This window comes from Oncorhynchus tshawytscha, linkage group LG05 (assembly GCF_018296145.1).
Source record: "Oncorhynchus tshawytscha isolate Ot180627B linkage group LG05, Otsh_v2.0, whole genome shotgun sequence".
Classification (NCBI taxonomy): Eukaryota; Metazoa; Chordata; class Actinopteri; order Salmoniformes; family Salmonidae; genus Oncorhynchus; species Oncorhynchus tshawytscha.
In genome coordinates this window covers 4,521,463-4,549,235 of record NC_056433.1, presented here as the reverse complement: position 1 = coordinate 4,549,235, position 27,773 = coordinate 4,521,463, and the positions used below count along the sequence as shown (strand labels likewise).

Genomic DNA, 27,773 nt, shown 5'->3' with positions numbered 1-27,773 from the left:
CAGTGTAGTTGACCTCCAGTATAGTTGAGATGGATGACCTCCAGTATAGTTGAGGTGGATGACCTCCAGTATAGTTGAGATGGATGACCTCCAGTATAGTTGAGGTGGATGAGCTCCAGTATAGTTGACCTCCAGTATAGTTGAGATGGATGACCTCCAGTATAGTTGAGGTGGATGATCTCCAGTATAGTTGAGATGGATGACCTCCACTATAGTTGAGGTGGATGTTCTCCAGTATAGTTGACCTCCAGTGTAGTTGATCTCCAGTATAGTTGAGATGGATGACCTCCAGTATAGTTGTGGTGGATGTCCTCCACTATAGTTGAGGTGGATGACCTCCAGTATAGTTGAGATGGATGACCTCCAGTATAGTTGACCTCCAGTATAGTTGAGATGGATGACCTCCAGTGTAGTCCTTCACCCAGTAACAAACCCGCCAGGAAACGACCAATCAAACACGGCTCCTGGGTAAGTCATGTCCTTGGGTTCCAGGCCCTTGATTGGTCTAGCCAGTCATCATTATCACGCCTGATATAACGTAAACAATATGTATTCTCCATGGACAAGCTGGGACTGTTAAAGGCTATTGCTAATGATAAGAGGTGAACCCCATTAGACATGGCATTACCTCCACTATAGTTGAGATGGATGACCTCCAGTATAGTTGACCTCCAGTATAGTTGACCTCCAGTATAATTGAGATGGATGACCTCCAGTATAGTTGAGGTGGATGACCTCCAGTGTAGTTGACCTCCAGTATAGTTGAGATGGATGACCTCCAGTATAGTTGAGGTGGATGACCTCCAGTATAGTTGAGATGGATGACCTCCAGTATAGTTGAGGTGGATGACCTCCAGTATAGTTGACCTCCAGTATAGTTGAGATGGATGACCTCCAGTATAGTTGAGGTGGATGATCTCCAGTATAGTTGAGATGGATGATCTCCACTATAGTTGAGGTGGATGTTCTCCAGTATAGTTGACCTCCAGTGTAGTTGATCTCCAGTATAGTTGAGATGGATGACCTCCAGTATAGTTGTGGTGGATGACCTCCACTATAGTTGAGGTGGATGTTCTCCAGTATAGTTGACCTCCAGTGTAGTTGATCTCCAGTATAGTTGAGATGGATGACCTCCAGTATAGTTGTGGTGGATGTCCTCCACTATAGTTGAGGTGGATGACCTCCAGTATAGTTGAGATGGATGACCTCCAGTATAGTTGACCTCCAGTATAGTTGAGATGGATGACCTCCAGTGTAGTTGAGATGGATGACCTCCAGTATAGTTGACCTCCAGTATAGTTGACCTCCAGTATAGTTGAGATGGATGACCTCCAGTATAATTGAGGTGGTTGACCTCCAGTATAGTTGAGGTGGATGACCTCCAGTATAGTTGACCTCCAGTATAGTTGAGATGGATGACCTCCAGTATAGTTGAGGTGGATGATCTCCAGTATAGTTGACTTCCAGTATAGTTGATCTCCAGTATAATTGAGATGGATGACCTCCAGTATAGTTGAGATGGATGACCTCCAGTGTAGTTGAGGTGGATGACCTCCAGTGTAGTTGAGGTGGATGACCTCCGGTATAGTTGAGGTGGATGACCTCCAGTGTAGTTGAGGTGGATGACCTCCAGTATAGTTGAGGTGGATGACCTCCGGTATAGTTGAGGTGGATGACCTCCAGTGTAGTTGAGGTGGATGACCTCCAGTATAGTTGACCTCCAGTATAGTTGAGATGGATGACCTCCAGTATAGTTGAGATGGATGACCTCATGTATAGTTGTCCTCCAGTATAGTTGATCTCCAGTATAATTGAGGTGGATGACCTCCAGTATAGTTGAGATGGATGACCTCCAGTATAGTTGAGGTGGATGACCTCCAGTATAGTTGAGGTGGATGACCTCCAGTATAGTTGAGATGGATGACCTCCAGTATAGTTGAGGTGGATGACCTCCAGTATAGTTGTCCTCCAGTATAGTTAAGATGGATGACCTCCAGTATAGTTGAGGTGGATGACCTCCAGTATAGTTGAGGTGGATGACCTCATGTATAGGTATCCTCCAGTATAGTTGATCTCCAGTATAATTGAGGTGGATGACCTCCAGTATAGTTGAGATGGATGACCTCCAGTATAGTTGAGGTGGATGACCTCCAGTATAGTTGAGATGGATGATCTCCAGTATAGTTGAGGTGGAAGACCTCCAGTATAGTGACCTCCAGTATAGTTGAGATGGATGATCTCCAGTATAGTTGACCTCCAGTATAGTTGAGGTGGATGACCTCCAGTATAGTTGAGATGGATGACCTCCAGTATAGTTGAGGTGGATGACCTCCAGTATAGTTGACCTCCAGTATTGTTGACCTCCAGTATAATTGAGGTGGATGTCTCCAGTATAGTTGAGGTGGATGATCTCCAGTATAGTTGACCTCCAGTATAGTTGAGATGGATGACCTGTTCCTGGAGGTCATTCACCTGTAAGGTGTATATTCTACCTGGAGGTCATTCACCTGTAAGGTGTATATTCTACCCCTGTTCCTGGAGGTCATTCACCTGTAAGGTGTATATTCTACCTGGAGGTCATTCACCTGTAAGGTTTATATTCTACCTGGAGGTCATTCACCTGTAAGGTGTATATTCTACCCCTGTTCCTGGAGGTCATTCACCTGTAAGGTGTATATTCTACCCCTGCTCCTGGAGGTCATTCACCTGTAAGGTGTATATTCTACCTGGAGGTCATTCACCTGTAAGGTGTATATTCTACCTGGAGGTCATTCACCTGTAAGGTGTATATTCTACCTGGAGGTCATTCACCTGTAAGGTTTATATTCTACCTGGAGGTCATTCACCTGTAAGGTGTATATTCTACCCCTGTTCCTGGAGGTCATTCACCTGTAAGGTGTATATTCTACCTGGAGGTCATTCACCTGTAAGGTGTATATTCTACCCCTGTTCCTGGAGGTCATTCACCTGTAAGGTGTATATTCTACCTGGAGGTCATTCACCTGTAAGGTGTATATTCTACCTGGAGGTCATTCACCTGTAAGGTGTATATTCTACCTGGAGGTCATTCACCTGTAAGGTGTATATTCTACCCCTGTTCCTGGAGGTCATTCACCTGTAAGTTGTATATTCTACCTGGAGGTCATTCACCTGTAAGGTGTATATTCTACCCCTGTTCCTGGAGGTCATCATCCTGTAATTTGTATATTCTACCTGGAGGTCATTCACCTGTAAGGTGTATATTCTACCTGGAGGTCATTCACCTGTAAGGTGTATATTCTACCCCTGTTCCTGGAGGTCATTCACCTGTAAGGTGTATATTCTACCTGGAGGTCATTCACCTGTAATGTGTATATTCTACCCCTGTTCCTGGAGGTCATTCACCTGTAAGGTGTATATTCTACCTGGAGGTCATTCACCTGTAAGGTGTATATTCTACCTGGAGGTCATTCACCTGTAAGGTGTATATTCTACCTGGAGGTCATTCACCTGTAAGGTGTATATTCTACCTGGAGGTCATTCACCTGTAAGGTGTATATTCTACCTGGAGGTCATTCACCTGTAAGGTGTATATTCTACCTGGAGGTCATTCACCTGTAGGGTGTATATTCTACCCCTGCTCCTGGAGGTCATTCACCTGTAAGGTTTATATTCTACCTGGAGGTCATTCACCTGTAAGGTGTATATTCTACCTGGAGGTCATTCACCTGTAAGGTGTATATTCTACCTGGAGGTCATTCACCTGTAAGGTGTATATTCTACCTGGAGGTCATTCACCTGTAAGGTGTATATTCTACCCCTGTTGCTGGAGTGCTGCAGGTAAATTGTAAAGTAAAGTACAGATTTTTAAAAACAACTACTTAAGTAGTTTAAAGTATTTTTACTTCAGTACTTTACACCCCTGCCTACCCCTTGATTCTAATTGGTCCAAACATGTATCTGGCCCTGTTTGGGAGTCTTGGCCAGTGTAGGCCATCATTGTAAATAACAATTTGTTTTTTTAACTGTCTTGCCTTGTTAAATAAAGGTTTAAAAAAAACACAAAAAACACAAGAGTAGTTAACATTATGCAGCTGTGTTGGCATATCCTTACCACTAGATGGCAGCGTTTCCCTGTGAATGCTACCATAGACTAAGTCGGCTCTTATTGGTTAAATATTCCATCCACCTCATCTGATACGTGTCTTATTTTTTCTCTACTGATTGGGATCTTGGTAAACCCATAAAAAAGATGCACAATTTGTCAGTGCCACAAACCAGTAGAATAATATTGACAAACAAATATTGATGTTAAATATTGATATTGAAAACTGTCTGAGCTGAGTATACTGCCATGCAACTCTTGCTAATTTACCTAATCAAGAAAGCATCACTTCAGGATTTAATTGAAGCTATATTGAAGGTAATGACAAATTGTTGCTGATACACTGAGGAGGTGTATGCAATAGATACTGGTTCTTGAGTTTGTAGGTTATATTGCCTACGCATTGATGCATACTGCAGTACAGTCTCATCGAGTTGTCTTGGTACTGTTTCTATTCCTGGTACTGTTTCTATTCCTGGTACTGTTTCTATTCCTGGTACTGTTTCTAATATAGGTACTGTTTCTATTCCTGCTACTGTTTCTATTCCTGCTACTGTTTCTATTCCTGGTACTGTTTCTATTCATGGTATTGTTTCTATTCCTGGTACTGTTTCTAATATAGGTACTGTTTCTATTCCTGGTTCTGTTTCTATTCCTGGTACTGTTTCTATTCCTGGTTCTGTTTCTATTCCTGGTACTGTTTCTAATATAGGTACTGTTTCTATTCCTGGTTCTGTTTCTATTCCTGGTACTGTTTCTATTCCTGGTTCTGTTTCTATTCCTGGTACTGTTTCTATTCCTGGTTCTGTTTCTATTCCTGGTACTGTTTCTAATATAGGTACTGTTTCTATTCCTGGTTCTGTTTCTATTCCTGGTACTGTTTCTAATATAGGTACTGTTTCTATTCCTGGTACTGTTTCTATTCCTGGTACTGTTTCTAATATAGGTACTGTTTCTATTCCTGGTTCTGTTTCTATTCCTGGTACTGTTTCTATTCCTGGTACTGTTTCTAATATAGGTACTGTTTCTATTCCTGGTTCTGTTTCTATTCCTGGTACTGTTTCTATTCTTGGTACTGTTTCTATTCCTGGTTCTGTTTCTATTCCTGGTACTGTTTCTAATATAGGTACTGTTTCTATTCCTGGTACTGTTTCTATTCCTGGTACTGTTTCTATTCCTGGTACTGTTTCTAATATAGGTACTGTTTCTATTCCTGGTTCTGTTTCCTAGGTACTGTTTCTATTCCTGGTTCTGTTTCTATTCCTGGTACTATTTCTAATATAGGTACTGTTTCTATTCCTGGTTCTGTTTCTATTCCTGGTACTGTTTCTAATATAGGTACTGTTTCTATTCCTGGTTCTGTTTCTATTCCTGGTACTGTTTCTATTCCTGGTACTGTTTCTATTCCTGGTTCTGTTTCTATTCCTGGTACTGTTTCTATTCCTGGTACTGTTTCTAATATAGGTACTGTTTCTATTCCTGGTTCTGTTTCTATTCCTGGTACTGTTTCTATTCCTGGTTCTGTTTCTATTCCTGGTACTGTTTCTATTCCTGGTACTGTTTCTATTCCTGGTTCTGTTTCTATTCCTGGTACTGTTTCTATTCCTGGTACTGTTTCTAATATAGGTACTGTTTCTATTCCTGGTTCTGTTTCTATTCCTGGTACTGTTTCTATTCCTGGTACTGTTTCTATTCCTGGTTCTGTTTCTATTCCTGGTTCTGTTTCTATTCCTGGTTCTGTTTCTATTCCTGGTACTGTTTCTATTCCTGGTACTGTTTCTATTACTGGTACTGTTTCTATTCCTGGTTCTGTTTCTATTCCTGGTACTGTTTCTATTCCTGGTTCTGTTTCTATTCCTGGTTCTGTTTCTATTCCTGGTACTGTTTCTATTCCTGGTTCTGTTTCTATTCCTGGTTCTGTTTCTATTCCTGGTACTGTTTCTATTCCTGGTTCTGTTTCTATTCCTGGTACTGTTTCTAATATAGGTACTGTTTCTATTCCTGGTTCTGTTTCTATTCCTGGTACTGTTTCTATTCCTGGTTCTGTTTCTATTCCTGGTACTGTTTCTATTCCTGGTACTGTTTCTAATATAGGTACTGTTTCTATTCCTGGTACTGTTTCTATTCCTGGTACTGTTTCTAATATAGGTACTGTTTCTATTCCTGGTACTGTTTCTATTCCTGGTTCTGTTTCTATTCCTGGTACTGTTTCTATTCCTGGTTCTGTTTCTATTCCTGGTTCTGTTTCTATTCCTATTCCTGGTACTGTTTCTAATATAGGTACTGTTTCTATTCCTGGTACTGTACTGTTTTATTCCTGGTACTGTTTCTATTCCTGGTACTGTTTCTAATATAGGTACTGTTTCTATTCCTGGTACTGTTTCTATTCCTGGTACTGTTTCTATTCCTGGTACTGTTTTTATTCCTGGTTCTGTTTCTATTCACAGGATGTGGAGGATGGCCTCGATGATGCATTCTCAAGGTAATATTTACATGATGTTTTACATTATATTGTATCTAAAGTACTGTATATCTCATTTCTATACTCAAGGTCACATCGATACGCTAAGATAATTAGAAATATATAATTAATGATATCAGTAATCTGTTCAACAGCAAATAGTCTTTGAGAAATGAATACATTCCCAAATGTATCAGTACTTCGATAAAGGTAATTTAATTTCACCCTTTCGAACGGGCTTCAGATCCAACCATTCTACCGCAACAGCATTGTGAAACTAACGACATAAATCCTTTATCTGACCAAGGCAAACTAACTGCGGCCATCTTCATTGAGTTATCAAAAGCATTTTGATTTAGTTCGTCATTCTGTCTTCGTAGGAAAACGTCGAAACAGTGGTTTCGCTAACAGATTCCTAAACCGGTTCCATAACAGATTCCTAAACCGGTTCCATAACAGATTCCTAAACCGGTTCCATAACAGATTCCTAAACCGGTTCCATAACAGATTCCTAAACCGGTTCCATGCATTTAAGCAATAGAAAACAACGTGTTTGCATAGAAGGTCAGAAAACACAACTTCTTGGACTTTAATAGAGGTGTACCTCAAGGCTCAGTATTACCCCCCCCCTTTCTTTTCTCTGTATTCATAAATCTATTGCCTCTAATTTGTCAGAATACACTTGTTCACTTATACACTGATGCAACAGTGCTTTTGTACATCAGGTTAAAATATTGTGCAGATACAAGCAACTCTCCGATATGATTTTAACACTTTACAAAAATGGTTTCTAGCAAATAATTTGGTTTTAAATCGAATTAAGTCCTATACCCTGCTGTTTGGTACACGGCAAAAAATAAACTCCGCCGATGGTCATTTCTAAATTCATGCAGGTGATGGAACAGTGCTTTAAATCATTGGTTGTTCTAAAAAGGACGGATTCTGAATTCTCTTTTGGAAGGCATATTGATTCAGCGAGCTCCAACGTCAAAATTAATTACAGATTTCTTAAGTTGGATCTTAGATTAATTCTGTTTGAGGAAGTGAAATAGGATTTCCGAATCTACAGCGTCTCATGAGGGACGATAATCACTAACCATACACGGAATCGGTCAGGATACACACCTCCAAGACTGAAATCTCGTTTTTTTTTCGAATGAGCAACAGAAAAACACGTGCCAATCGGCTCTTTAAAACGGTTCTTTAAATAAGCTTTGTTGTACTAGTAAAGGTCAAATACACTGCATTTTAAAGCAGTCAGCAATACTATAATGAATTCAGAGCTAGGGAAATTATACCGAGGCTGAATATATGCAGGTGGCAGCCAATGATCCTCTCAGCAGACCAGACAATCAGCAGACCGGACAATCAGCAGACCGGACAATCAGCTGACCGGACAATCAGCTGACCGGACAATCAGCTGACCAGACAATCAGCTGAACGGACAATCAGCAGACCAGACAATCAGCTGACCAGACAATCAGCTGACTGGACAATCAGCTGACTGGACAATCAGCTGACTGGACAATCAGTTGACCAGACAATCAGCAGACCGGACAATCAGCTGACCAGACAATCAGCTGAACGGACAATCAGCTGACCAGACAATCAGCTGACCAGACAATCAGCTGACCGGACAATCAGCTGACCAGACAATCAGGAGACCAGACAATCAGCAGACCAGACAATGCCCTCAGGCCTGGAGGGAAGCTAAAGTCATTCCCGCTACCCAGGAATAGTAAAGCCCCCATTACTGGCTCAAATAGCCGACCAATCAGTCTGTTACATGTACAACAAACTTTCAGCTTATAGGGAAGGACACTCAACAAGCACAGCACTTACACAAATTACTGATGATTGGCTGAGAGAAATTGATGATGAAATGATTGTGGGGGCTGTCTTGTTAGACTTCAGTGTGGCTTTTGACATTATCGATCACAGTCTGCTGCTACAATAAATATTTAACTTTCATGAAATCACAAGTGTAATACATCAAAATAAAGCTTAACTTGTTGTTAATCCAGCCGCCCTGTCAGATTTCAAAAAGGCTTTAAGGCGAAAGCAAACCATGCGATTATCTGAGGACGGCGCTCAGCACACAAAACATTACATACAGTTACCAGCCAAGTAGACTAGTCACGAAAGTCAGAAATATGATGATCTTCATATGGTTGCACTCACAAGACTCCCAGTTACACAATAAATGTTCATTTTGTTCGATAAAGTCCCTCTTTATATCTTGAAACCTCCATTTTGTTGGCACATTTTGTTCTGTAATCCAATGGCTCAAATGCGGTCACAAGAGGCAGACGAAAATTCCAAATAGTATCCGTAAAGTTTGTAGAAACATGTAAAACGATGTTTATAATCAATCCTCAGGTTGTTTTTAGCCTAAATAATCGATAATATTTCAACTGGCAACAGCGTCGTCAATATAAAAGAAAAACAAGAAAGGTGCTCTCTGCAGGACCCAGCTCTGGGGACATCCCACTATCCACTGACTCAATGTGGTCATTCTCCCTCATTTTTCAGAATACAAGCCTGAAACAATGTCTAAAGACTGTTCACATCTAGTGTTAGCCATAGGGAACGGAATCTGGGTCTTATCCCTTTAAATGGTGGATAGGCTTTCATTGGAAAAACAGCCATTTCAAAATAATGGCACTTCCTGGATGGATTTTCCTCATGTTTTTGCCTGCCTTTTCAGTTCTGTTATACTCACAGACAATATTTTTTAAGTTTTAGAAACTTTGGAGTGTTGTCTTCCAATTCTACTAATTGTATGCATTTCCTAGCTTCTGGTCCTGAGTAGCAGGCAGTTTACTTTGGGCCAGAGGTGAAAATAGTGAGGTTAACAAAGAGCTGCAGTTCGTTTCAGAGTGGGTAGCAAGGAATAAGTTAGTCCTAAATATATCCAAAACTAAAAACATTGTATTTGGGACAAATCATTCACTAAACCCTAAACCTCAACTATATTTCGTAATGAATAATGTGGAAATTGAGCAAATTGAGGTGACTAAACTGCTTGGAGTAACCCTGGATTGTAAACTGTCATGGTCAAAACATATTGATTCAACAGTAGCTAAGATAAAATTAATAAATCCCTAATAAAATTCAAACTCTTCTGCAGAAATGGAAAGTAAAATCACAGAAAATAGATAGTGTGGCGGAAGCCACAGAGAAGTACTTGGGTACTTGGGTTTACAACGTTTTACTGCAGACGGATTACAAGGTGTATTGAATGAAAGAGTCCCGTCCTCCCAGGCCGTGGGCCTTGTTTAGGGGCAGTATTTTACCCCACTTGGGCTTTTACTTCTGTAATGTGATTGATCACGTTACCCCTCACAAGCAAAACGTGAGAACGCCATGATGAAGATGAAGTAAATATGGAACATTACGCTAAAAAATACATTCAAATGAATCCGATATTCGCCCTACTACAAAGCCAAACATGGAACACATTCCACACAGGTAACACACAGAACACATTTAAAAACACACACACACACACACACACACACACACACACACACACACACACACACACTACTGTACTAAAGTCCTATGGTGTCAAACCCGATTCAAAAGTCGAACGAGCAAACACTAAGGAGGCAGGGGAGGCGGGTAGCCTAGTGATTAGAGCAGGTAGCCTAGTGGTTAGAGCAGTAGCCTAGTGGTTAGAGCAGGTAGTCCCTAGTGGGTAGAGCAGGTAGCCTAGTGATTAGAGCAGGTAGCCTAGTGGTTAGAGCAGGTAGCCTAGTGATTAGAGCAGGTAGCCTAGTGGTTAGAGCAGGTAGCCTAGTGGTTAGAGCAGGTAGCCTAGTGGTTAGAGCAGGTAGCCTAGTGGTTAGAGCAGGTAGCCTAGTGATTAGAGCAGGTAGCCTAGTGGTAGAGCAGGTAGCCTAGTGATTAGAGCAGGTAGCCTAGTGGTTAGCTAAAAAATACATTAGCCTAGTGGTTAAAGCAGGTAGCCTAGTGGTTAGAGCAGGTAGTCTAGTGGGTAGAGCAGGTAGCCTAGTGATTAGAGCAGGTAGCCTAGTGGTTAGAGCAGGTAGCCTAGTGGTTAGAGCAGGTAGCCAAAAGTGGTTAGAGCAAGCCTAAGTGGTTAGGGGAGGCAGGTAGCCTAGTGATTAGAGCAGGTAGCCTAGTGGTTAGAGCAGGTAGCCTAGTGGTTAGAGCAGGTAGCCTAGTGGTAGAGCAGGTAGCCTAGTGATTAGAGCAGGTAGCCTAGTGGTTAGAGCAGGTAGCCTAGTGGTTAGAGCAGGTAGCCTAGTGGTTAGAGCAGGTAGCCTAGTGGTTAGAGCAGGTAGCCTAGTGGTTAGAGCAGGTAGCCTAGTGGTTAGAGCAGGTAGCCTAGTGGTTAGAGCAGGTAGCCTAGTGGTTAGAGCAGGTAGCCAAGTGGTTAGAGCAGGTAGCCAAGTGGTTAGAGTGTTGGGCTAGTAACCAAAAGGTTGCAAGATCAAATCCCCGAGCTGACAAGGTACAAATCTGTCGTTCTGCCCCTGAACAAGTCAGTTAACCCACTGTTCCTAGGCTGTCACTGTAAATAAGAATTTGTTCTTAACTGACTTGCCTAGTTTAAATTTAAAAAAATACAAATAAAGAGAGAAGAAATGTGGTCATGGGAGCAGAGGAATATCACAGATCAAAAATGTAAATATCTTAAACAGTACATAGTAAGCAAAGAAACTTGATTCAAACATGTCCCCATTTTTTTTAACACAAATTGTGCACCAGCAATATTCACTTGTCATTGTCAAGTTTTCGCTCTCAATTCCTCTAATTGCTCTCTCTCTCTCTCAATTCAATTCAATTCAAGGGCTTTATTGGCATGGGAAACATGTGTTAACATTGCCAAAGCTCTCTCTCTCTCTCTCTCTCTCTCTCCTTTCTCTCTCTCTCTCTCTCTCTCCTTTCTCTCTCTCTCTCTCTCTCTCCTTTCTCTCTCTCTCCTCTCTCTCTCTCCTTTCTCTCTCTCTCCTTTCTCTCTCTCTCTCTCTCCTCTCTCTCTCTCCTCTCTTCTCTCCTTTCTCTCTCTCTCTCTCCTTTCTCTCTCTCTCCTTTCTCTCTCTCTCTTTCTCTCTCTCTCCTTTCTCTCTCTCCTTTCTCTCTCTCTCTCTCTCTCTCTCTCTCTCTTCCTCTCTCTCTCCTTTCTCTCTCTCCTTTCTCTCTCTCTCATCTCTCTCTCTTTTTATTCAACAAATACATCTGTTCAGGAATATAACTGTGAAATGATGCTGCCACAATAAACAGGATATAGAGACGATAAACAGAATATACAGACACAAAAATATGTAGATGCAGAATTTACACATTTCCACATATAGCATATACACTATGAACACTGTGAACACTATGAACACTATGTACACTATGAACACTATGAACACTATGTACACTATGAACACTATGAACACTATGTACACTATGAACACTATGTACACTATGAACACTATGAACACTATGTACACTATGAACACTATGTACACTATGAACACTATGTACACTATGAACACTATGTACACTATGAACACTATGTACACTATGAACACTATGTACACTATGAACACTATGTACACTATGTACACTATGAACACTATGTACACTATGAACACTATGTACACTATGAACACTATGTACACTATGAACACTATGTACACTATGAACACTATGTACACTATGAACACTATGTACACTATGAACACTAACACTATGTACACTATGAACACTATGTACACTATGTACACTATGTGCACTGAACACTATGTAACACTATAACACTATGAAACATGTACTGAACACTATGTACACTATGAACACTATGTACACTATGAACACTATGAACACTATGAACACTATGTACACTATGAACACTATGTACACTATGAACACTATGTGAACACTATGAACACTATGTACACTATGAACACTACGTACACTATGTACACTATGAACACTATGTACACTATGTACACTATGTACACTATGAACACTATGTACACTATGAACACTATGTACACTATGAACACTACGTACACTATGTACACTACGAACACTACGTACACTATGTACACTATGAACACTATGTACACTATGTACACTATGAACACTATGTACACTATGAACACTATGTACACTATGAACACTATGTACACTATGTACACTATGAACACTATGTACACTATGAACACTATGTACACTATGAACACTATGTACACTATGTACACTATGAACACTATGTACACTATGAACACTATGTACACTATGAACACTATGTACACTATGAACACTATGTACACTATGAACACTACGTACACTATGTACACTATGAACACTATGTACACTATGTACACTATGAACACTATGTACACTATGAACACTATGTACACTATGAACACTACGTACACTATGTACACTACGAACATGAACACGTACACTATGTACACTATGAACACTATGTACACTATGAACACTATGTACTACTATGTACACTATGTACACTATGAACACTATGTACACTATGAACACTATGTACACTATGAACACTATGTACACTATGTACACTATGAACACTATGTACACTATGAACACTATGAACACTATGTACACTATGAACACTATGAACACTATGTACACTATGAACACTATGAACACTATGTACACTATGAACACTGTGAACACTACGAACACTATGTACACTATGTACACTATGAACACTATCTACACTATGAACACTATGTACACTATGAACACTATGTACACTATGTACACTATGAACACTATGTACACTATGTACACTATGAACACTATGAACACTATGTACACTACGAACACTACGTACACTATGTACACTATGAACACTATGTACACTATGTACACTATGAACACTATGTACACTATGAACACTATGTACACTATGAACACTATGAACACTATGTACACTATGAACACTATGTACACTATGAACACTATGTACTCTATGAACACTAACACTGTGCAGTTCTGGGAAGAATAGTGCAGGGTGCTGGTTTGTGGATGAATAGTGCAGGGTGCTGGTCTGTGGATGAATAGTGCAGGGTGCTGGTCTGTGGATGAATAGTGCAGGGTGCTGGTCTGTGGATGAATAGTGCATGGTGCCTAGTCTGTGGATGAATAGTGCATGGTGTCTAGTCTGTGGATGAATAGTGCAGGGTGCAAAGTCTGTGGATGAATAGTGCATGGTGCCTAGTCTGTGGATGAATAGTGCAGGGTGCCTAGTCTGCGAATGAATAGTGCAGGGTGCCTAGTCTGTGGATGAATAGTGCATGGTGCCTAGTCTGTGGATGAATAGTGCATGGTGCCTAGTCTGTGGATGAATAGTGCAGGGTGCCTAGTCTGCGAATGAATAGTGCAGGGTGCCTAGTCTGTGGATGAATAGTGCATGGTGCCTAGTCTGTGGATGAATAGTGCAGGGTGCCTAGTCTGTGGATGAATAGTGCATGGTGCCTAGTCTGTGGATGAATAGTGCAGGGTGCCAAGTCTGTGGATGAATAGTGTGGGGTGCCTAGTCTGTGGATGAATAGTGCAGGGTGCCTAGTCTGTGGATGAATAGTGCATGGTGCCTAGTCTGTGGATGAATAGTGCAGGGTGCTGGTCTGTGGACGAATAGCGCAGGGTGCCTAGTCTGTGGATGAATAGTGCAGGGTGTCTAGTCTGTGGATGAATAGTCCACGGTGTAAAGTCCATGGATGAGAGGACCAGGTGGACGGTTGGTGGGGGCCACGGCGTGGGGGAAGAAACTGTTCAGGTGGTGGGAGGTTTTGGTCGTGATTGACCTGAACCATTTGCCAGAGGGGAGTCTTTGGAAGTGATGATTTTTCCTGCACGCTTCCTTGCCCTGGGTTTTTGCTGGACCTTGATGGAGGGCAGGTGGCAGCCAATGATCCTCTCAGCAGACCGGACAATCCGTTGCATTGATGGAGGAGGTAATGATGGTCATTTAGAACTGAATCAGCATTCAAAGGAGGACTGAGGACAAAACAACACCATTTATCCACCAAACATTACACTGAGGACAAAACAACACCATTTATTCACCAAACATTACACTGAGGACAAAACAACACCATTTATTCACCAAACATTACACTGAGGACAAAACAACACCATTTATTCACCAAACATTACACTGAAGGCAAAACAACACCATTTATTCACCAAACATTACACTGAGGACAAAACAACACCATTTATTCACCAAACATTACACTGAGGACAAAACAACACCATTTATTCACCAAACATTACACTGAAGGCAAAACAACACCAATATTCTCCAAACATTACACTGAGGACAAAACAACACCATTTATTCACCAAACATTACACTGAAGACAAAACAACACCATTTATTCACCAAACATTACACTGAGGACAAAACAACACCATTTATTCACCAAACATTACACTGAGGACAAAACAACACCATTTATTCACCAAACATTACACTGAGGACAAAACAACACCATTTTTTCACCAAACATTACACTGAGGACAAAACAACACCATTTATTCACCAAACATTACACTGAGGACAAAACAACACCATTTATTCACCAAACATTACACTGAGGCAAGCCTGAGCCATCTGTGGAAAGAGGAGTCTCATCAGATGGTATCAGTAAGCTAGAGCCATCTGTGGAAAGAGGAGTCTCATCAGATGTTATCATCAAGCCAGAACCATCTGTAGAAAAAGGAGTCTCATCAGATGTTATCATGAAGCCAAAACCATCTGTAGAAAGAGGAGTCTCATCAGATGTTATCATCAAGCCAGAACCATCTGTAGAAAGAGGAGTCTCATCAGATGTTATCATCAAGCCAGAACCATCTGTAGAAAGAGGAATCTCATCAGATGTTATCATGAAGCCAGAACCATCTGTAGAAAGAGGAGTCTCATCAGATGTTATCATGAAGCCAGAACCATCTGTAGAAAGAGGACAAGTAGAACAAAGAAATAAGTGCAAACAGATACCAAATGTATCATTCAACATCCGATTCCACCTAAAACAATGATATGAACTCCTTACTTCCTCTCTTCTCGCGTCCTTCTCAAATCCTATTAGAGGTCTGGGGTGAGGAACCTTGGGTCGTCTTCTCCGATGGGGTTGTAGAAGGAGGCACAATGGTCAGTCTTCGCATCCATAGACCTGTCTATTAATTTCAACCAGCCCCGTCCCTCAGCTTTTTACGACACAGGAGTGAGGAAAAAAACAGAACTCTATACACACAGACAACGTTTAACATTTTGCAATCATTGGTTCGTTTGACATACATTTCTCTGTTGAAAAATCGGGAGACTCAGCATCACTCCCTTACCGCGATATTTCCCTGTACCAATCTACGCCACTTGTCAGTCAGCATGGCTCAGTATTGAACAGCATGGTAAGGGATGAAGTGGACCTATAGGAGGATAGTTCTCCACGAGGTGGGTTGGGCATGAACTGGAGAGCAAACTGGAAAATTGGTGTGGGCTGGAGAAAAGACATCACTATGGGAAGCGGCATATTTGAGAGAGTGCAGTAATTTTAAGAGTCTTGACATGTAGTAAGTATTTCTTCAGGCGAACAAAAATCTCCGCTCTCAAATTAATTTACTGCTTGCATTTTTACTGGTTTAGGACTCCAGATTGATTTAGGGCTCCAATCGAGTTTGGGCTCCAATTGAGTTTGGGCTCCAGATAGAGTTTGGGCTCCAGATTGAGTTTGGGCTCTAGGTTGAGTTTGGGCTCCAGGTTGAGTTTGGGCTCCAGATTGAGTTTGGGCTCCAGATTGAGTTTGGGCTCTAGATTGAGTTTGGGCTCCAGGTTGAGTTTGGGCTCCAGATTGAGTTTGGGCTCCAGATTGAGTTTGGGCTCTAGATTGAGTTTGGGCTCTAGGTTGAGTTTGGGCTCCAGGTTGAGTTTGGGCTCCAGGTTGAGTTTGTGCTCCAGATTGAGTTTGGGCTCTAGGTTGAGTTTGGGCTCCAGGTTGAGTTTGTGCTCCAGATTGAGTTTGGGCTCTAGGTTGAGTTTGGGCTCCAGGTTGAGTTTGTGCTCCAGATTGAGTTTGGGCTCTAGGTTGAGTTAGAATACAGGAAATGACAATTATAAGTGTTAAAAAATGCACAAAATCTCTGAGTCCAAAGGGGGGTACAGCTCAGCCCCAATCCAAGCCTCCCCCTCGACATCAGCACCTTGTTAAAATTTCCTGGGGAGAACCCTGGTCGTTACTGCCTGACAGTCTTTATCAAGTGCCTTTGTATTACATATGCGTTGTCCCAAATGGCCTCCTATTCCCTATATAGTGCACTTCTTTTGCCCAGGTTGGCCCATAGGGAATAGGGTTCCATTTGAGATGCAGACAGGTTGGAAATATGAATCATCTTTCCATAGACTGATGGAATATAGCTGATAGCATTCACTCATATCAGATGGACTGAGTCTGAATCCCAAATAGTGTTTGATTAGAAGTACTTGTCATCTCTCTCATATTCACACACTTTCTCACACACACGCACATACTCATGCATGCACTCACGACCGCGCGCGCACACACACACACACACACACACACACACACACACACACGGTTCACAAATCTAAGTAGCTGAAGGCAGTGTGATTTTCCTCTCTTTCTCAATTGAACCGCTATAGGTGCTATTAAAGACTACAATCAATCACAATGCCTCGTGGGTAACAGAGTTCTTTCTTTTGTTCTTTCTTTCTTTCTTTCTGTTTGTTGGTTTTCCTTTTATTTTGGGCCCAGATTGATCCAGAACCCTTTACAGACTGCTAGAATATTACAGTACAGATGGGAGTTGGTTTAAAAGTTGATTGGTATGTCATGAATTGGTCATGAAAGCAGATTAAAAGATACATTACTGTAGGGTATTGTCCGTGTCAATGTCACTCTAACATGCTGACCACACTGCTTGGGTTACGTGCGCGAGCACTGCAAAATAAATGTACATATACATGTTATTCAATCAAACGTCATCATCCAAATTTCCCCGCGGTGTCAACGAGCGTCTGCGTAGCCTTGCAGCAAGTCCCGCCTCTCTCGTCTCCTCATTGGTGTTTAGGAGCATATACCCACGCGCCATCACCTCATTGTGTTTAGGAGCATATACCCATGTGCCATCTCCTCATTGGTTTTTAGGAGTATATACCCACGTGCCATCTCCTCATTGGTTTTTAGGAGTATATACCCACTTGGGTGATTGAAAGATTAACTGAGGTCCACACTCCAGTCCAGTTGGTGGTGCTAATGCACCTTAAAGTTGGTTACCAACCGCCATATAAAGACCACAGAAGAAGAAGAAGCCTGAAGGAGGAGAGATTACTAGAAACTAACTCGGTTTACCCTTTTATCTGTGGATTCATTGTCAGAGTAGAGGACCTTGTACATTTCAGGTAAAATAACAACCCGATGTTTATATCCCTATTTAGCAAGCTAGCTAAATAGAACAAATTAGCTAGCAACAGCAAGCTAGCTAAATAGAACAAATTAGCTAGCAACAGCAAGCTAGCTAAATAGAACAAATTAGCTAGCAACAGCAAGCTAGCTAAATAGAACAAATTAGCTAGCAACAGCAAGCTAGCTAAATAGAACAAATTAGCTAGCAACATAAAGCTAGCTAAATAGAACAAATTAGCTAGCAACAGCAAGCTAGCTAAATAGAACAAATTAGCTAGCAACATAAAGCTAGCTAAATAGAACAAATTAGCTAGCAACAGCAAGCTAGCTAAATAGAACAAATTAGCTAGCAACAGCAAGCTAGCTAAATAGAACAAATTAGCTAGCAACAGCAAGCTAGCTAAATAGAACAAATTAGCTAGCAACAGCAAGCTAGCCACTGTAGCTAAATTGCCATGAACGTGTAATGCTTTTCGACCTGTTGTCACGTTCTGACCTTAGTTCTTTTGTTTTGTCTTTGTTTTAGTATGGTCAGGGCGTGAGTTGGGTGGGTTGTCTATGTTCTTTTTTCTATGTGGTGTTTTTGTGTTTGGCCTGGTATGGTTCTCAATCAGAGGCAGGTGTCGTTAGTTGTCTCTGATTGAGAATCATACTTAGGTAGCCTTTTCCCACCTGTGTTTCGTGGGTGATTATGTTTCCGTTTCAGTGTTTGCACCATTCGGGACTGTTTTCGGTTTTCATTTTGATTCTCTTGTTCTTTTTGTATTTTCACATTCATTCCTATTAAAATACATGATGGGCACCACACTGCACATTGGCCCTCCTACAGCTCCTCCTACCGTTAACACCCCAAATGAATATAGTTAGTCCTGTGTTTGTTTTGATATTTCAACCTGTGTGTCTCGTCTGGTGTGGAATCAACATAACAGCGATGGAGGACACCTCGTTCTAGTCAGCATCTAATTCTTGTTACACACTATGCATCATAAGATGGACTTTGGATTGTTTTTTCTCTCCAGTTTTCTCTCATCTCTCAAGTTAAATCTGCAGTTCGACAGAGATGAAAACGTTGGCTTCTTAATGTATTATGGAAGTTTGAATAATTCAACCTGATCTAAAATGGGATGTTCTCATGGCTTTCAGAATTCAGCTAAAGTTTCAGAGTCGGACCCAGACTTGGGGGACGTTGGTTTAGTGCATTTAACTTTAAACTTTAAGTCTCTATTTGTGTTCATTACATTTACTAATGAGTGTAACAAAAATACTCAAAAGCACCTGCTATTCAGTCTGTTCAACTCTCTCCTAGTGAAGGAACTGTTTCAATGAAGGACACTACGTCGTTTCTCAAAGTCCAGCATTGCTGCGTTTGTGTGTGTGTGTGTGTGTGTGCACGTGCGTGTGTGTGCGTACGAAGGTTTCTTATTGGATAGAGAAGTGATGGTGTGTTTTGTGTCTCTTCATCCCACCATGCAGCAGTATGGAGGTAGAAGAGATGGACACTGGTAAGTGAGGTGTGAGGTTACACAATGCATGATATATATTATATTATAAACTGGGTGGTTCGAGCAGTGAATGCTGATTGGCTGACAGCCGTGGTATATCAGACATTATAAACTGGGTGGTTCGAGCAGTGAATGCTGATTGGCTGACAGCCGTGGTATATCAGACCGTATACCACGGGGTATGACAAAATTACATTGGTAACCAGTTTATAACAGCAATAAGGCACCTTGGGGGTTTGTGGTATATGACCAATATACCACAGTACTAAGAACAGCCTTTAGCCATGGTATATTGGCAATATACCACCACCCCCTCTGACCTTATTGCTTAATTATCTATAATGTATACTATATGTTAGTATGTTAGTAAGTACAGTAGCATGTTATGTGAAGGAACTGGTCAAACACATGTCTTACATCCCCATTACAAATGTATCAGTCAGCAGTATTTGGAAAAGTGTTTGTGAATGTGGATGTCTGTCTGCCTGCCTGCCTGCCTGCCTGCCTGCCTGCCTGTCTGTCTGTCTGTCTGTCTGTCTGTCTGTCTGTCTGTCTGTCTGTCTGTCTGTCTGTCTGTCTGTCTGTCTGTCAGCACTCAGTACCTTTGTCTCGTCTCCCTCCCCCTGTCCCCCCACTTTTAATATTGTCTCCTATTCGTTTAAACTTCTCCTCCTCATTCTCTCCTCCCTCCCTTTCCCTCCCCCCCCTCTCGCTTTCCCCCAGTCTTTCTGAGCCCCCTGCAGCAGGAGGACCACCCCCCCCCCTAGAGGACCTCATGTCTCCTCAGACTAACACCCCCACACTTTCTCCACAGTCTGAGGATACAGCTCTGAGCCCCCTGCAGCAGGAGGACCACCACCACCTCCCCCCTAGAGGACCTCATGTCCCCGAGCAGTGACGACTCAGACTAACACAACTGCCAGACACACTGCTGTCCCCACAAAACAACCAAGGCTGCCAAAACATACTGCTGTCCCCACAAAACAACCAAGGCTGCCAGAACATACTGCTGTCCCCACAAAACAACCAAGGCTGCCAGACATACTGCTGTCCCCACAAAACAACCAAGGCTGCCAGAACATACTGCTGTCCCCACAAACCACCAGCTCTGGACAGGTCAAACATACTGCTGTCAAACATACTGCCCCCACAAACCACCAGCTCTGGACAGGTCAAACATACTGCTGCCCCCACAAACCACCAGCTCTGGACAGGTCAAACATACTGCTGCCCCCACAAACCACCAGCTCTGGACAGGTCAAACATACTGCTGCCCCCACAAACCACCAGCTCTGGACAGGTCAAACATACTGCTGCCCCCACAAACCACCAGCTCTGGACAGGTCAAACATACTGCTGCCCCCACAAACCACCAGCTCTGGACAGGTCAAACATACTGCTGCCCCCACAAACCACCAGCTCTGGACAGGTCAAACATACTGCTGCCCCCACAAACCACCAGCTCTGGACAGGTCAAACATACTGCTGTCCCCACAAACCACCAGCTCTGGACAGGTCAAACATACTGCTGTCCCCACAAACCACCAGCTCTGGACAGGTCAAACATACTGCTGGACAGGTCAAACATACTGCTCCCCCCACAAACCACCAGCCCCACAAACCACCAACCACCAGCTCTGGACAGGTCAAACATACTGCTGCCCCCACAAACCACCAGCTCTGGACAGGTCAAACAGCCCTCTCTGGCTGCCTGTAGATCATTCTTATTCTAGTGTACTAGAACTAATCATCACTCAACATGGACAAACAGCAATCATCTCTCTACCTAAGTCTCTGCTCTCTCAGTCTGCGTGTGAAGTGACACCCTATTCGCTAGAGTTTCCAAGTCCGTAACTAGCCTACTGATATTGTTGAACTCTCTTTGTCTAGGGCTCCTAGGCCTAGTTACATGGTCTGTATCCTGAATGAATCGTGTTGGATGCACATGTGCCCAAGGAAATGGCTCAGTCAGGACCTCTTTGTCGGGCCAGTCCAAACGGATTACTAGTTGTTCAGATGGTGACGAAAATAAACATAAAAAAAACGTGGCCACCAAACCAACCAGCAGCCTCACGACTTTCCAGCTGGGACACTGACTGACCATCATCCTAATTATCAACACCTGATGATGTGTTCATCAACCAGGCTCAGCACTGCTTCAAGAATGCTGCTGCCCCCTGGGGGTTGGAGTGTGGAAATGTATACTGGATAGTGTGTTTTATGTCCCAACACTGACCTTCCCACCCCATAACGTAACACTATATAGTACACTACTGTTGATCAGGACCCACATAGGTCTCTTGTCGAAAGTAGTGCACTACAGTGCCTTGCAAAAGGTTTCATCCCCTTTGGCGTTTTTCCTATTTTGTTGCATTACAACCTGTAATTTAAATGGATTTTTATTTGGATTCCAGGTAATGGACAAACACAAAATAGTCCAAATTGGTGAAGTGAAATTTAAAAAAGGACTTGTTTCAAAAACAAACAAAAAAACAAAAAAGTGTTTGCTATGAAGCCCCTAAATAAGATCTGGTGCAACCAATTACCTTCAGAATTCACATAATTGGTTAAATATAGTCCACCTCTGGGGCACCACCAAGCAAGCGGCATCATGAAGACCAAGGAGCTCTCCAAACAGGTCAGGGACAAAGTTGTGGAGAAGTACAGATCAGGGTTGGGTTATAAAAAAATATCAGAAACTTTGAACATCCCACGGAGCACCATTAAATCCATTATTAAAAAATGGAAAGAATATGGTACCACAACAAACCTGTCAAGAGAGGGCCGCCTACCAAATCTCACAGACCAGGCAAGGAGGGCATTAATCAGAGAGGCAACAAAGAGGCCACAGATAACCCTGAAGGAGCTGCAAAGCTCCACATTGGAGATTGGAGTATCTGTCCATAGGGCCACTTTAACCCGTACACCTCACAGAGCTGGGCTTTACGGAAGAGTGGCAAGAAAAAAAGCCATTGCTTACAGAAAAAATAAGCAAACATGTTTGGTGTTCGCCAAACGGCATGTGGGAGACTCCCCAAACATAAGGAAGAAGGTACTCTGGTCAGATGAGACTAAAATGTAGCTTTTTGGCCACCAAGGAAAACGCTATGTCTGGCGCAAACCCAACACCTCTCATCACCCCGAGAACACCATCCCCACAGTGAAGCATGGTGGTGGCAGCATCATGCTGTGGGTAGGTTTTTCATCGGCAGGGACTGGGAAACTGGTCAGAATTGAAGGAATGATGGATGGCGCTAAATACAGGGAAATTCTTGAGGGAAACCTGTTTCAGTCTTCCAGAGATTGGGACAGAGGTTCACTTTCCAACAGGACAATGACCCTAAGCATACTGCTAAAGCAGCACTCGAATGGTTTAAGGGGAAACATTTAAGGGGAAACAAAATGTCTTGGAATGGCCTAGTCAAAGACCAGACCTCAATCCAATTGAGAATCTGTGGTATGACTTAAAGATTTCTGTACACCAGCAGAATCCATCCAATTTGAAAGAGCTGGAGCAGATTGCCTTGAAGAATGGGCAAAAATCCAAGTGGCTAGATGTGCCAAGCTTATAGAGACATACCTCAAGAGACTTGCAGCTGTATTTGCTGCAAAAGGTGACTCTACAAAGTATTGACTTTGGGGGGTGAATAGTTATGGCCACCAGTAGTATGCCACCAGTAGTCTGCCACCAGTGGTCTGCCACCAGTAGTCTGCCACCAGTGGTCTGCCACCAGTAGTCTACCAGTGGTTTTTTTGCATATATTTATATTTTGCATCTTCAAAGTTGTAGGCATGTTGTGTAAATCAAATGATACAAGTCCCCCCCCAAAATCAATTTTAATTCCAGGTTGTAAGGCAACAAAATAGGAACAATGCCAAGTGGGGTGAATAGTCTTTCTGCCAAGCCACTGTATATAGGGAGTCTGGGAGCTATTTGGGATGAAGTAGAGGTGCAACTGTTGTCTCAAGAGTCTACCACCAGTAGTCTGCCACCAGTAGTATGCCACCAGTAGTATGCCACCAGTAGTCTGCCACCACCAGTGGTCTGCCACCAGTAGTCTGCCACCAGTGGTCTGCCACCAGTGGTCTGCCACCAGTAGTCTGCCACCAGTGGTCTGCCACCAGTGGTCTGCCACCAGTAGTCTGCCACCAGTAGTCTGCCACCAGTAGTCTGCCACCAGTAGTCTGCCACCAGTAGTCTGCCACCAGTAGTCTGCCACCAGTAGTCTGCCACCAGTAGTCTGCCACCAGTAGTCTGACACCAGTAGTCTGCCACCAGTGGTTTGCCACCAGTAGTCTGCTACCAGTAGTCTACCACCAGTAGTCTGCCACCAGTAGTCTGGTGAGAAAGCTGCTGGAACAGACTGTCTTGCAAATGATCTGAAGAATTATAAATCCCTTTTATCAGGCATGTTGATTAAAGGCTTTGTTTGTGAAGAACAAAGAATAACAGGAGACATTTAATCCATTCTTAGCTATTGTACTGCTGCATTTATTTTACACCCCCTCCCCTTCCATTTTACAACATTTTACAACATTTTAACGCCTATGAAATTCTAACAAAATAATCTGGCTAAACAGAAGAATAAAACCCTGTATGGTTCTTCAAAAGGATCTACAAAGAACCTTAAAGATTTAGGAATGCTCTTTAAAAAAAACATTCTCCATAAAAATTCTATAAAGAACCTTCAAAAAGCGTTCTATATAGCACCCACAAAGGGTGGTAACCATAGCGCAGCCCTTATAGAACCTTTTATTAATGTTTCTTTATAAAACCTTTTGGAAGAAGTTATTCATAGCACCTTAAAGGTTCCATTTAGAACCATATTCATGAGCATGGTTCTTTAAAGAACCTTCAAAAAAGGGTTCTTTATAGCACAATAAAAGGGATGCTATGGTTACAAGCCAAAGAACCCTTATTTGGCAAGATATAGAACCATTTGTTTAGTGTGTATAAAATAGATTTATTTCCATATGCTGAATTTGTTCAATTGTTAATAAATTGTGTAATAATCATTATGTATTTTCAGTTATTTTAAATTATTAGGTTCTGGTCGGAAAATAGAATCAAAGTTTGTTAGTCAATGTTTTTGTTGTCTAATCATTTAATCTTTCACGTCAAGAATTAGACCTGAATATAAATGTCTAAATACTCATTTGTTTTTCGTTGATATACAGGAGGCATGTAGTTGTGTGAAGTGGATGAAATCCTCTGTTTTCACCGCGGTAACAACGTGGACAATGTGATTGCCTCTTGTGTTCTTCTGATACACAGCTTATTTTTTCCTAACAGAGTTTGTCCTCACACACACAAAGGATGTCCTTGGAGGGAGTCGTGATGAGATGTGTGTGTGTGTTGGGGGTGTGAGTATGTGAGTGGGGGTGTGTGTGTGGGGGGTGTACGTGCGTGTGTGTGGGTGTGGGGGGGAGGGTATGTGCATGTGTATGTACATTTTAGCAAATGTATAAAAAATACACAAATAAAATATCACATTTACATAAGTATTCAGACCCTTTACTCAGTACTTTGTTGAAGCACCTTTGGCAGTGATCACAGCCTTGAGTCTTCTTGGGTATGATGCTACAAGCTTGGCACACCTGTATTTGGGGAGTTTCTCCCATTCCTCTCTGCAGATCCTCTCAAGCTCTGTCAGGTTGGATGGGGAGAGTCACTGCACAGCTATTTTCAGGTCTCTCCAGAGATGTTAGATCGGGTTCAAGTCCGTGCTCTGGCTGGGCCACTCAAGGACATTCAGAGACTTGTCCCAAAGCCACTCCTGCATTGTCTTGGCTGTGTGCTTGGGGTTATTGTCCTGTTGGAAGGTGAACCTTCGCCCCAGTCTGAGGTCCTGAGCCCTCTGGAGCAGGTTTCCATCAATGGTCTCTCTGTACTTTGCTCCGTTCATCTTTCCCTCGATCCTGACTAGTCTCCCAGTCCCTGCCACTGAAAAACATCCCCACAGCATGATGCTGCCACCACCATGCTTCACCGTAGGGATGGTGGCAGGTTACCTCCAGACGTGACGCTTGGCATTCAGGCCAAAGAGTTCAATCTTGGTTTTAAGGCACCAGAGAGTCTTGTTTCTCATGCTCTAAGAGTCCTTTAGGTGCCTTTTGGCAAACTCCAAGTGGGCTGTCATGTTTCTTTTACTGAGGAATGGCTTCCATCTGGCCACTCTACCATAAAGGCCTGATTGGTGGAGTGCTGCATAGATGGTTGTCCTTCTGGAAGGTTCTCCCATCTCCACAGAGTGACCATCGGTTCTTTGTCACTTCCCTGAGCAAAGCCCTTCTCCAATTATTGCTCAGTTTGGCCGGGCAGCGAGCTCTAGGAAGAGTTTTGGTGGTTCTAAACTTCTTCCATTCAAGATTGATAGAGGCCACTGTGTTCCTTGGTACGCTTCCCCAGATCTGTGCCTCGACAAAATCCTGTCTCGGAGCTCTATGGACAATTCCTTCAACCTCATGACTTAGTTTTTGCTCTGACATGCACTGTCAACTGTGGGACCTTATAGATATATAATAATATGTATAGACAGCCTTTCCAAATCATTTCCAATCAATTGAATTTACCACAGGTGGATTCCAATCAAGTTGTAGAAACATCAATGGAAGGATGATCAATGGAAACAGGATGCACCTGAGCTCAATTTCGAGTCTCATAGCAAAGGGTCTGAATACTTATCTATGGTATTTCTGTTTTATATTTTTAATACATTTGCAAACAATTCTAAAAACCCCTGTTTTTGCATTGTCATTATGGGGTATTGTGATGTCATTATGGGGTATTGTGTGTAGATTGCTGAGGAAAATGTTTTATTTAATCCATTTTAGAATAAGGCTGTAAAGTAACAAAATGTGTAAAAGGGGAAGGGGTCTGAATACTTTCCCGATTGCACCGTACGTGTCCTCAAAGATGGAAGGTGAGGGAGAAGGTGAGAGCAGGAGGGACCATTCTAGCCAATGAGAGGGCAGATATGCGTGAACAACATACAACAAAAATTCTCACTCTGTGGTCTTATTGTTGTGGACAGACTTTGGGTGGAGTCGTCCCTCTCTTCCTCTCTGGTCCCACCCAGTTGGGTACTTCAAAATGGTGGAAGCCTTCAACGGTAATGTCCATTGCCAAAATGGGTATTTATCTAGCTTCACTACATGACCAAAAGTATGTGGACCCCTGCTCATTGAACATCTCATTTCAAAATCATGGGCATTAATATGGAGTTTGACCCCCCTCCTTTGATGCTTTGACAGCCTCCACTCTTGCTGCGGGGACTTGCTTCCATTCAGCCACAAGAGCATTAGTGAGGTTGTGCACTGATGTTGGGTGATTAAGCTCCTGACTAGCAGTTATTGTGCTGACATTGCATCCAGAGGCAGTTTGGAACTTGGTAGTGAGTGTTGCAACAAAGGACAGATGATTTTTTACGTTCTTCAGCACTCGGCGGTCCCGTTCTATCAGCTTGTGTGGCCTACCACTTCGCAGCTGAGCCGTTGTTGCTCCTAGACGTTTCTACTTCACAATAACAGCACTTACAGTTGACCGGGGCAGGTCTAGCAGGGCAAAAAAATTATGAACTGACTTGTTGGAAAGATGGCATCCTATGATGGTGCCACGTTGAAATTCACTGAGCTCTTCAGTAAGGTAATTCTACTGCCAATGTTTGTCTATGGAGATTGCATTGCTATGTGCTCGATTTTATACACCTGTCAGCAACGGGTGTGGCTGAAGTAGCAGAATCTACTAATTTGAAGGGGTGTCCACATACTTTTGATTATATATATATGGTTCCACTATGGTTTAATACTGTATGAAAGTGACAACATCTTTTTCCATGAAGTAAGCTTGTCATTTAAAAAAAAAACTTTTGTAGGGTTTTTGAATGGCATTCAATTGGCGAAATTAGCTAAATTATCTTCAGCGCAAAAACTTCATAAAATCTGGTAGAAGTAAATCCATCAACAAACACAAATATAATTGTATATGTACAGTAACAGTCAAAAGTTTGGACACACCAACTCATTCAAGGGTTTTTCTTTATTTTTACTGGGATGAGTTAGACCGCAGAGTGAAGGAAAAGCAGCCAACAAGTGCTCAGCATATGTGGGAACTCCTTCAAGACTGTTGGAAAAGCATTCCTCATGAAACTGGTTGAGAGAATGCCAAGAGTGTGCAAAGCTGTCATCAAGGCAAAGGGTGGCGACTTTGAAGAATCTCAAATATAAAATATATTTTGATTTGTTCAACACTTTGTTTGGTTAGTACATGATTCCATATGTGTTATTTCATAGTT

The 27,773-nt window shown here is 42.3% G+C and overlaps 1 long non-coding RNA gene across 1 annotated transcript; it reads left to right on the top strand.

Moving 5' to 3' along the window:
* The first annotated feature begins 413 nt into the window (after window positions 1–413).
* LOC121846461 lies at window positions 414–21,047 on the top strand. Its single transcript, XR_006083320.1, has 5 exons — window positions 414–468; window positions 6,532–6,566; window positions 19,451–19,479; window positions 20,294–20,595; window positions 20,651–21,047. It is a non-coding gene; the product is annotated as an uncharacterized LOC121846461 (long non-coding RNA).
* Window positions 21,048–27,773: the final 6,726 nt, after the last annotated feature.